General features: G+C 36.1%; 1 pseudogene; it reads left to right on the top strand.

Moving 5' to 3' along the window:
• Positions 1-1,055: 1,055 nt before the first annotated feature.
• Positions 1,056-4,533, top strand: LOC110579800 (annotated as a pseudogene).
• The last annotated feature ends 4,849 nt before the right edge of the window (positions 4,534-9,382 follow it).

Genomic DNA, 9,382 nt, shown 5'->3' with positions numbered 1-9,382 from the left:
ACCTAACTGTCCAGAGTAAAGACTACACAATCTATATATTATACTTGGTTGTATTGTTTTTAAGGCATTAAAGCATCAAACATTGTCATCTCACTTAAACACACTGTGTCTCTGAAAGCTCATCAAAATCTAAGAAAAACACCTTTTGTAACTAAAAGGCTGCGAACAAACTATCCAGTATAAATTGTGACTTGTTTTGGAGATTGTCCCTAAGCTATCAGACACTATTTTCTTAGTATTTCCTATCAGGTTTTTTTTCCTATCAATTTAAAGAATTGGACTTCTGGCAGGGCTTAATAATAAACTTAATTCTGTCTCATAGAGCAATTCCAGCAAATCCTTACTTAGCATTTAGAAATATTCTCAGGTATTAGAAGGGCAACCTCCTCCCAGCCTGTCCACATACACGCACAGAAAATTAATAACTCCTTTTTCTGTACCATCATCCTTATAATAGTTTCATTAGTGTTTATGTTACATCATACTGATTATTTCCTTATTTCTCTGCTGTTGGGCTGATAGCCTAACACGCTTGAGCCCAGAGACTATATCTTAACTCTGCTCATTTATGACTAATGTAGTAAATAGAATTGATGACCTCACATAGCGCTAAGTAATATGTTAGTTCCTTTATTATACAATACATTGATACCAATATTAATATGGCTGCTCAAAGCAACTCACTAGTCAGCTAGACATTAGATCTTGCTTTTCGGTGGAATTCTCCCAAGCTCAACTAGGTCAAATCCATCTATAGGCCACCAGTATCACAATTTCACTAAAGGATCAGAAGGAAAAGATAAATTAGAAACATGAAATAGTGTTTGCCAGGTAATATAGTTTTATATGTGAAGTATGTCTATGTAAGGGCTCTATTTCTCATTGAGATGAGGTACTAGTTAGGAATAAAGAATTTCACAGAGCATGTTTTATCTCATAGGTAACAGACAAAAAAACTTTGACAATATATCTGATGTAAGTCTTAAGAAAAATTGTCCCTAGCAGGCTGAAATGGATTCTCAGATGTTCTTGCTCAGATTTTACAAGAAAGCACTATGGAGGTCAGAATTTCGGTTAGCTTTTCTACCACCGCAAGATTCAGAGTTTGAAATATTAAGTACTTTAAAAAGTATTAAAATTATTTAATGGTCATTTTTTTCACTTCATTGATATCTGAATCACCTATAGTTGATTGCTTAAGACAGCTTTAAAATCCAAGTCAACCTTGCTTCAGCCAATGAATTCATACAAGCTTGTATGTAAGAATCCGACCAAAACAGCCAAATCAAGAAACTTTGTAACTGTCTTTACCACATCAAGAAATAGATGTTTTCACCAGCATCTTTACCTGACATCTGGGTGTGACTCCTTTACCTAGCACTGCATTTGTGTTCTTGCTGATCTCCCAAACCCTGCCTGCCTGAACCCCATAGTACCCAGCCTCTGAATCCTATCTACCTAAATCTATGACATTCAGATGCTTTGCTTTGCTCTGCATTGGGAAATCTTCTGGCTTCTGGCCTCTACTTTTGTTTGGGAGACCCAAGTATATCCCCAAACTAACTGAAGCTCATAATACCTTGCTTGCTGTACATAGCCTCTTGAATAGATTTCACATGGTAGTCTCTGTTGCTCTTCATAGTTAAGTCCTCACAAACAAGACCTACCTTGTCAAATATTTGGGTGTTTTGTAGTTAAATGAATTCCTGATAATTCATTTAATTTGATAATTTACCTGACACATTTGCTACTCTAAAATTACTTTTAATAACTTTTCTAAAATTAACCGCTCACTTCCAGAGAGCAGTTCCTGAGATATCATTGTGTTACAATAGGGTTTTGATAGCAAGATTCTAAATACAACACATGGCACAAAGAAAGCATAAGAATGATAAAATTATAACCTCGTCTTCAATCCAGGCCTGCATAATAACCCCCCCGCCCTTATCCGTGGGGGATATGTTCCAAGACTCCCAGTGGATGTGTGGAAACCACAGATAGTATTGAACCCTATACATACTATGTTTTTCCTATATATGCTATGTTTTTCATATATATACACACACATTCACATTCATATATATGTATATATATACACACACCCCCATGGTAGAGTTTAATTTGTAAATTAGGTACAGTAAGAGACTAATAACAATAGCTATAATAAAATGGAACTATTATAACAATATACTGTAATAAGTTATGTGAATGTGGTCTCTCAAAATACCTTGTATTGTACTTCCCTTTGTGATGATGTGAGATGATAAAATCCTTATGTGATGAGATGAAGTGAGGTCAATGATGTAGGCATTGTGACGTAGCATTAAGCTACTGTAGATCTGATGATTCATTAGAAGTGGGATCATCTTCTGGAGTGTGGTTGACAGCAGGTAACTGAAACCATGGAAAGCAAACTCAAGGATAAGGGGGACTACTGTAATTAGTAGCCATGGAGAGGTCTAAAGTGGCTGGAAACTACTTTTTCTGGCTAAGTTTACTTTTCATCTTGTTTCATTTCCTGTCTTAGTATGATAATCTTTTTATATGAAATTGTACTGTTTGCATTTTTATAATTTTAATTTATTCATGCATGGACTGTATAGTTTTACAGTTTGTGATAGCTGATGTTATTTCAAGTAACAAAATTTCCTTACACATATAAGGACAACATTAAAATTAAGCTGAAAACATATCTCACATACTAGATACCCAGTAAGCATTTAATTAATATTGAATAAATAAATCTGATTTATTTCTCATGGGAGTTCTTAAAAGGTAAGTCAAAATTTTTAGAATTCTGTTATCAACAAATCATCTTATAATTTTAGAACCTTCTCTGCGCATTCAAAATTTTTACTTTTAGTAGTCAATATTTTTGTATTTAATTTCTTACGGTTGAAAAGATGAAAGTTCTAGAAATAGTAAAATGAATTTTTTAGATTAATTCTTTTTAGACTATGCTTTTGGTTCTCTTGCTTCTATAGAAAATAATTTAAGCATCCCTAAAGAAATAGAATTAGTATTCATTTGAGAATTCATATAAGAATTAGGAATAATCTGGAAAATCAGCTAATATAAATTAGAAATGAAAATATTCATTACATTGATGATTCTAGACATGCAAATCTGTAAGTTATTTTCTATGATTTTGTCTTTATTTTTAAGGTCTCAGACAATAAAACTTCCATCAGTTCATTCTCATTTAGTAATGCGTGTACAGCTATTCATTCATCCAACAAGTCACTTTGTTCAGAGGCACTTGCCTGTGATACCAGTCTCTCCAATGTCATCAAGATGCCATTTTATTCAGATAACAGTTGAGCATGTAAAAGAAACTAAAGATTTCCCACTGGTTTAGAAGACCATGAAATGAAGCAGAGCAAAATGTTATAATGGAATATAATAAATTCATATTTGTGAATATTATGCTAAAGAAGTGTTGAGGTAGCTTGGTCACTTTGCCAGAGGATTGACAATGTAAACAGAAGCTTAAACTCTTCCTATCGCCGGGCCCCAGGCCCGCCCGCTCGCGTCCACATTTTTTAAAAAAAAATACAGTATCTAATGGTTATGAAGACCACATGGCCAAAGACTTCAGGGATGATATCGGGAGAAGGAATTTAATTGTCAACTACCTCCCTCAGAACATGACCCAGGATGAGTTGCGGAGTCTGTTCAGCAGTATCGGTGAAGTCGAATCTGCAAAACTCATTCGGGATAAAGTAGCAGGGCACAGCTTGGGCTACGGCTTTGTGAACTACGTGACTGCCAAGGATGCGGAGAGAGCGATCAACACCCTGAATGGCCTGCGGTTCCAGTCAAAAAACATTAAGGTGTCGTACGCTCGCCCGAGCTCAGAGGTCATCAAAGACGCCAACCTGTACATCAGCGGGTTCCCGCGGACCATGACCCAGAAGGACGTGGAGGACATGTTCTCTTGGTTCGGGCGAATCAACTCCCGGGTCCTTGTGGATCAGACCACAGGTCTGTCCGGAGGGGTTGCGTTTATCCGGTTTGACAAACGGTCGGAGGCAGAAGAGGCAATTTCTAGTTTCAGTGGTCATAAACCCCCAGGTTCCTCCGAGCCCGTTACAGTGAAGTTTGCAGCCAACCCCAACCAGAACAAAAACGTGGCGCTGCTCTCCCAGCTGTACCACTCGCCCGCCAGACAGTTCGGAGGCCCCATTCACCACCAGGCGCAGAGATTCAGGTTCTTCCCTATGGGTGTAGATCACATGAGTGGGCTTTCTGTGTCAACGTTCCGGGCAACGCATCTTCGGGCTGGTGCATCTTCATCTACAACCTCGGGCAGGACGCCGATGAGGGGATCCTCTGGCAAATGTTTGGCCCCTTTGGGGCAGTCACCAATGTGAAATGATTCGCGACTTCAACACCAACAAGTGCAAAGGCTTTGGCTTTGTGACTATGACAAATGATGAAGAAGCTGCCATGGCCAAAGCGAGTCTGAACGGCTACCGCCTGGGGGACAAAATCTTACAGGTTTTCTTCAAAACCAATAAGTCCCACAAATAACTCGCTCATGCTTTTTTTTTTTTTTCTTTTGTACGGAATAGATAATTAAGAGTGAAGAAGTTGGGGGAAAAAAAAAACGTTAAGTGTGGTCATATTCAAATATTTAAAAATTGGCTGTGGTACTACTGGTTAGTTATGTGACCTTAAGTAAGTTGCTATCTCTCTCCAGTCCTCCGTTTAAAATTGTAAGAGATTGAATTTGGCTCTGTCTTGTCCCATATTTTTAAAACCCTAAACAAAGTCAGCCTCCAGTATATCCATTTTGCAAATAATTCTTTATATTGACATATTACAAAAGCAAAGGAAAAAAGTTAAATCTTGTAGATTTATGTGGAAATTTTAATATCGCCTTAGAATTTTGGAAATTATATGTTTAACTCTGCCATTATAGAAAAAATTGCTAGATTTGTTTCTCCTACCCTTCGTCAAACCAACACCTTGACTCTATGAGATATAGTCAAAAAAAGAAAAACAATCCCCACTGGAACTTAGAGAAGGAGAAGCACTTGCTGCACTGTAAATAAAAAATAATGATAAAATTTTTAAAGTTATTCAGATAAAGCATTTAATTGAATTAATGGGACAATATGGAGTACTAGATGATTTAGTTAACTGAAGTTTACAATTATGCTAAACTTTTGTTTGAATATTTCTAAAACATAAAAAATGACAATATTTTAGTATATTGTCTAATCTTAATATTGTTAAATTTTATGAGTAAGGAATGATCAAGTCATATATTCTGTAATAATAGGTATAGAAGTTTTAAGAATTATGTTCAATGTGTTTTAAGCCATATAACCCAGAGGGTATTTGATTACAGGTTTTTCGTTTCGTTTTTTTTTTTTTTAAGATTTTATTTATTTATTTGACAGAGAGAGAGACAGCGAGAGAGGGAACACAAGCAGGGGGAGTGGGAGAGGGAGAAGCAGGCCTCCCGCGGAGCAGGGAGCCGATGCGGGGCTTGATCCCAGGACCCCGGGATCATGACCCAAGCCGAAGACAGATGCCTAACGAATGAGCCACCCAGGCGCCCCTGCAGTTTTTTTCTTGAGGTAGAGTACAAGAGACTAATTCAGATTAACTAAGGATTTGATTTGAAGAATTCCAATTTCCTTTAAGCAAAATTTCACTTTATTTCAAGCTGAACATTATTGTATTCATGATTTGATAACACACTTCAAGATGTACTTCTAAAGGATTTTAATAATAAAACTTTCAGTTATAATCTGTTGCTTGTAAGCAAGGTCATATATTTGTATATCTCTCCTACTGTCAGAAATTGGATCAGAAGGGATTGGATTACCAAGAATGGCCGCTGGTTTTGATCATGGTTATGTACATGTGGTAGAGTAGGACAGTTTTATTAATATGCAAATCTATTTTTGAATAGTGTGAAAATCTGAGTTGGTTGTAATTTGAGGCCTCAAATTCTATAAATGAGAGTAAATATAATTTTGAGTCATCAAAAATAGTTACTAAACGCTACTTTAAAATTTTTTAAATGTTGGGGTGCCTGGCTGGTTGAGTCAGTACAGCATGCAAATCTTGATCTTGGAGTCATGAGTTCAAGCCCCACATGTGGCATAGAGTTTACTTTAAAATTTTTTTAATTTTTAAAAATTTGTTAGCATTTTTCGTGTGATTTTTAAGGGCCTATTCAATGCCCACTATAGTCCTAAAAAGATTGTCACTGTCAGCAAAGAACTTTTAGCCTAGATGGAAATATTATACTCACATACAAGAAACAACTAGAAAATAGTGTAGTGTAAATTCTATCAGGCAGACTTGAAGTTCAGTAGAAGCTCAAAGAAAATGTGGACTTAGACTCATCAAAGGAGACTTCTTAGGTGGAAGATGAGCTGGGCTTAAAGAATAGGTAGAATTAATTCAATGAAGTGAAGAAATCGGAGACTTTCAAGTTCAGGAAACATGAGTAAAGGCATCATCAAGTAGGAAGGAATAACACATATACTAGATCGAAAACAGACTGGTACTGGGGAATAGGTAGGGAAATGCATGTAACCATATTTGAGATTCTTTTCTTTTGCCTAAAGTGCCCTAATTTCTAATAGAAAAAAACAAGAGTATTTGGATTGCCTGCGACCCTTTGAGAGCCAAAATGTGATGATTTGAAGGGGAGATAAAAACACAATTGGAAGGAAATCTTAGGATTAAATTAGACAAGTTTACCCTAAATATTAGGGGGTGTATGGATTTTAACTCAGCAAATCAAGTGAGAAATCTTGAGGGGAAAGGATTTCATAGCCAATATTTTACTACCAGGGATATTTTTTGTTCTAGGTAAGATTGATCTTAATGCTATGAGAATGATTGTGAATTAATACCAAAGTACTGTTAAGCCAAATAGAAATACTCCTTTTCCAAATGCCTCTCTAATGTGCATCTAAGCCTTAGCTCAAGTTGTTTACTGTTAGAGTGTCCTTTCCCTCATCTTCACGTGTCTAAATCTTCTCAGGCTGTTTACTCCTTGCATTAAATTTTCCCAGTTCATCTTTCCTCCTCAGCCAGAAATGCCCTTTCTCTCTTTTGTGCTCTGACCTGACTTAGAACAATTAATAGATCCTGCTTTATAGACAGGGATTATCTTAACTCTTTATTGTATACTCCACAAACTTAACATAGTGGGTGCTTGATGAATGGCAATTGATTGCTGAAAATCAGCAATAATATCTTTATGATAAATTTATTCTAGAAAGGCTGAATACCAGCTAGATAAATACAGAAATGCCTAGGCTCCTTCCTGGTAATTTAAAAAGTTCTCCACCTTTTACCATGTTTACAGGGCTCCTTTGATTCTTTGCTACCTACTGACACTCATGCCTCAAGTCTTATTTATCTTAAAATGTCCTTTTTAAAATTTTTTTAATCAAAGCTGAAACCTGTGGGTAGGTTTATGAACAGTTAGAAGGCCCGTGAAATTTCAGTATCCCTCTGGAGGGCCATTGGTAATCTAATTGATCATCTAAAGCTTGTCAGTGAAGTATAGTTTAATTGTTTTCTGTTGGCCTTTGTGTGTCTCTGAGGAGATGGAGATGATAGAATGAAAACTACTTATATTTAAAAATGCTTTTCAACAAACACCATTACCATAATCATAAAAAAACAAATGTCTTGAGCAGCTCCTGTGATTCTTTGAAGTGTACCTTTAAAGTAAATGGTATGCTTCTGAATCCCTCTGCTTACTGGAACCACCTCATTGAATGAAATAGGTTTTCTGATTTTCTTGGATGATTGTGTAAAAGACTATCCACATCACACCAATGAAAGCTATTTTTTTTTTTTGAAGCTCTACACCCATCACAGGGCTTGAACTCAGACCCTGAAATCAAGAGTCTCGTGCTCTACCGACGGAGCCAGCCAGTCGCACCCCAGAGAAAGCTTTTAGAAATCTAAGACAAAACTGTGGCTCAAATATGTAGCATTTGTTTTCTGCTAGGACATTTAAATCATATTTATAACGTGATAAGGATTTATTGTATGTACCCTTAGAGCTTTTATATAAAATATGATATTTATGTCTTTTTCAGAACCTGTATGTAAATTGCATTTTTTGAAAGATCTGTTGTTGCTGTTGAGTTTGATCTGGCTCTGAGGGTGGTTGATTTGTTATACTTAACATTTAACCAAAAGCCAGGATTTCAATCAGCAAATAAATAATGGTTTATATGGCAAAGCAGTTTCCCCTCTGTATTGATTTGCTTTATGACCTGTTTTCTAGGCATGTATTTTGATACCACCACTGCCTCCACTCCAAAAGGTGAGAACTGACTATTGCATGTGTACCTAGACCATGTGGAGAAAGGACTGAGACTGGAAACAGAAAACAGACATTGTATAGAGCAGAATGCCTGACAACAGCTCACTCACAAGTAAAGGGCAATAAATGCCACACAAGATGATCTCTCATCACAAAACTGTAAGTAAATTTGGGGAAGTACAGGGGAATTGGACCGTTGTTCCTGCTGATTCAATTAAAAAAAGTCTTCATTTTATAATTTGTGGCCTGTATGCTGTAAATTAAGATGTACTGAACTGTTAAATAGTGGACTTTCCTAGTTTGTTGATAAGAATTTAAGGCAAAAAAAAGTGCAATATTCCCTGAAAAGTAAACTTGGGACCTTTACCTTGAGACCTGAGGCAAAGGTTACATGAATTTGAATAACTGGGTTAAAACTAAGTAATTGGGCCTCTGCCTGGAAAACAAATTAGAGAACTTTAATCTTGAAATAGCATGGAATAGGGAGACATTAGGGCCTCTTCCAACAAAATAATGGAAGTTGACAAAGTAATGGAATTTTTGGAAATTAAATATAGCAATACTATATACTATATAGAGAAGGATTCTAAGGTATAAACTCTGGTGGCAAAGAAACTGGGCATGTGACTGTTACAGTAATCTAGGAGTAAAGAAAACCTGAACAGAATAATAGCATTGAGAATGGAGATGAGATAATAAATTTAAGATATTTCAAAAAAAAATTGTAGAACACCATGATGAGTTGGATAAAAGGATGGTGTCAAAACTTATGTTTTCTATACTGGAAGACAATGGCAGTATCACTGAAAGAGGACAGTTAAGAGAAGTGAATGTGAGAAGGAAAGATGTTGTGCCCCGTTTTGGTAACATTGAATTTAAGATAATATCTAGGCATTCCATTTGAAATCCTTTAATTAAAGAACACTGAGTATACAGAAGGGGAATTCTATGTAAAAGTCAGGCTGAAAAGGTAAATTTGTCAGTTATCCTCATAAAGCTGATAAGAGTAGACAAGCGAACTGAAACTGTTAAGGACAATAGATCCCTTTCTTTTATTTATTTATTTAT

Source organism: Neomonachus schauinslandi, chromosome 3 (genome assembly GCF_002201575.2).
Source record: "Neomonachus schauinslandi chromosome 3, ASM220157v2, whole genome shotgun sequence".
NCBI classification, from domain to species: Eukaryota; Metazoa; Chordata; class Mammalia; order Carnivora; family Phocidae; genus Neomonachus; species Neomonachus schauinslandi.
This window is presented reverse-complemented; position numbering and strand designations above follow the sequence as displayed.